The following is a 2,852-nucleotide window of genomic DNA, read 5'->3' as shown; positions in this document are numbered from 1 at the left end:
CAAACTGATACGATACACATGTTTCAGCACATACGAGGCATATGGGGAACACGTATTGCCCATAAGAGGCATACAAAGGACACATATCAGCCCATACGAGGGATACAAGGGACACAGATCAGGCCTCCGAGACACATTGCCTTATAGGAGACACATATTGGACACGTATAATCTCGTATGACCACATACTAAACACCAATTCATACGAGACACATATGCATCCATGTAAGATTTTTCCATAGGAATATGACTAATCCAAGCTAATCTACTGGTTGTTCGGCGAAGGCATCCACCCAATCACTGGCTAGCGATCATTTCTCACCCAAGCTTACCTGATATTTTTTACTGCATGCATCCACTCACACTCACTAGCAGTGCCGTTAGTCGTTCCCCCAACATCGCATATTCTACATTCTTTGCGTTTCACTGCCAAATCTGTCTGTGACGAAGGTTTGATTTTGGCAACCATTTGTCTAGGCAATGAGTTTGTAAATGCCAGAATATATTGTCAAGCGCACTGAAATAAGTAAACAAGCAAGTTTAATGTTTCAACATTAACGAAAAACATAACAAACAGCCGCAGGTCGAGGCTGGCACGTGGAAGTTGCGCGTAAGCGAGTAATTAGTGCTGTGGAGTCTCATCAGGGCCCGGTCGCTTCGTCGAAGGCTATGCTGCAGGAGCAGGCTCCAGGTTCATGGAGCGGCTGCATTGAGGGCCGGTCCAGGTGCCATGCCAGCCAGTTAGCACCTGAGCAAAGCGTTTTTAACGGCCGCCTTCCCCGATCACAAGCTGCGCGCTCTCACCTGCCAATGCATGTTGGAACAACGTGCAGAGCTGTCTTTTTTTCGTGATGGCATCTGCACATGCAAACAAAACAAAAGTAAACGTTATTTGTAAAAAGCGTTTTGGACAATAGCAGCTAAGATAGCTAATACGTGCAGGAAGGATTAGAAATAAAAATACTTCCTGTAGCCTCTCTGCAGAATTTTGTCAAAGTAAAGCTTTCTTGATGAACTTCTGCAGGATGGGAAGATCCAAATAGTCATTAGCACACTGGCCGCTGCATTTGGCAGCTTGCGGTTCCCTAGCTGCACGACCTGCCGGTGCTGAAAATAAGTCAATAATTGTGAATGGCAATTTTAAATCACAGAAATATAATGTCTTCTGCGACAAAACACACTTCTGGGCTACTTGGCCATGCATGTTAGGTCTTACAGTGCTAAAAGGAAAACGTTTGCTTTGGTTTATGGGAGTTTTACGTCCCAAAGTGACTGAGGCTATGAGAGACGCCATAGTGAAGGGCTCCGGAAATGTGCTGGCTGCTGTTGAGAATTCCTTCGACGAAATAGGCGCCGAAAATAGCGAGAGCGAGCCCGAGCAGGTCCGAAGCTATTGATTGGCGGCCTGAACTACAAGACGACTGAAGAGAGGCTTAAGGGCCACTTTGAGCAATGGGGCGAGGTCGTTGACTGCGTGGTGATGCGCGATCCCAGCCCCAAGAAGAGCCGCGGGTTCGGCTTCATCACCTTCCGACACGCGCACATGGTCGACGATGCGCAGGCTGTGCGGCCCCACAAGGTTGACGGCCGTGAGGTGGAACCCAAGCGGGCGGTTCAGCGCGAAGAAGCTGGTCGGCCTGAGGCGGAGGGCACCGTAAAGAAGTCTTCGTTGGTGGCTTGAAAGACGACGTTTACGAGCATGACCTCCGAGACTACTCCTAGTTTGGAAACATCTTTTCTGTCAACTTGGTCACTGAAAAGGACACCGGCCACAAAGGTGGCTTTGCCTTCGTTGAGTACGGCGATTACGATCCTGTGGACAAGATTGTCCTGAAGCGCCACCACATGCTGAAAGGAAAGGACCGAGGCAAAGAAGGCCCTCTCCAAGCAGGAGATGGAGAGTCTCAAGAAGGACAAGCGGCCTGCGTTCAGGAGCGGTCGTGGAGGCCGCGGTGATGGCTGGGAAGTTGGCTACGGAGGTGGTGGCTATGGCGGCGGCGGTTACGGAGGCGGCGACTATAGCTCTGGCGGTGGTGGCTATGGAGGCGGTGGCGGCGGCTATTAAGTTGGTGGATGGAACCAAGGTGGCGGAGGCGGCTTCAGCGATGGCTACAACCAGGGTGGATGGGGTGGCGGTGGCGGAGACTTCGGCTCCGGCTATGGCAACAGCTAAGGTGGTGGACCAATGCGCGGAGGCCCTGGAGGCTACTCGAAGCGCGGCTCTGGCCCATACGGCAACGGCAGTGCGGGAGTCTATCAGAGATAAACAGAGTGGCAGTGCGATTTTAATATCCGGTTCGATCCCGCGGGTTTGATCCTGGCCGTGGCGATCGAATTTTGATGGAGGCGATATTCTAGAGCCCCGTGTGCTGTGCGCTCAGTACACGTTAAAAGGAAAAGGAACAAGCTTGAAGAAGCGCGGAAATCCTTGTCGTTTTTGTGGGAAAACATATCTGTGTGTCAAACCTGTTCCAACGAGCGGATGCTTTCTACAACGCCGCAGAGACGGCATCCCCTCAGAAAAACACCCGGGTGTTTTTTTTTTTGTTACAAAATGCCATGCTCGATGTGTGCGGCCTTATTCACCGGGGAGACAAAAAGCTTTGATCAGAGAATCGGGCTGAAAAAGAATGACATCCGCTCAATAAATACGGAAGGCAACAGCCTCACCGAGCACACTTAACGCATCGACCACAGAATTGCCTTTGGAGATGAGCGTCTTGGCCGTGTAGCAATATGCTGTCATGAGGAGCCACGGGGTATCAAGGAATATCTGGCTCATAAAGCAGACTCTGTTTTACGTTTTAATTATATGGAGGTTTAACGCCCCAAAGCGAATCAGGCTATGAGAG

At 50.5% G+C, this 2,852-nt stretch overlaps 1 pseudogene; it reads left to right on the top strand.

The window, feature by feature from the left end:
* The first annotated feature begins 1,280 nt into the window (after nt 1-1,280).
* LOC144095638 (heterogeneous nuclear ribonucleoprotein A1, A2/B1 homolog) lies at nt 1,281-2,266 on the top strand (annotated as a pseudogene).
* The last annotated feature ends 586 nt before the right edge of the window (nt 2,267-2,852 follow it).

The sequence above is a fragment of the Amblyomma americanum genome, chromosome 6 (genome assembly GCF_052857255.1).
Source record: "Amblyomma americanum isolate KBUSLIRL-KWMA chromosome 6, ASM5285725v1, whole genome shotgun sequence".
Lineage (NCBI taxonomy): Eukaryota > Metazoa > Arthropoda > Arachnida > Ixodida > Ixodidae > Amblyomma > Amblyomma americanum.
This window is presented reverse-complemented; position numbering and strand designations above follow the sequence as displayed.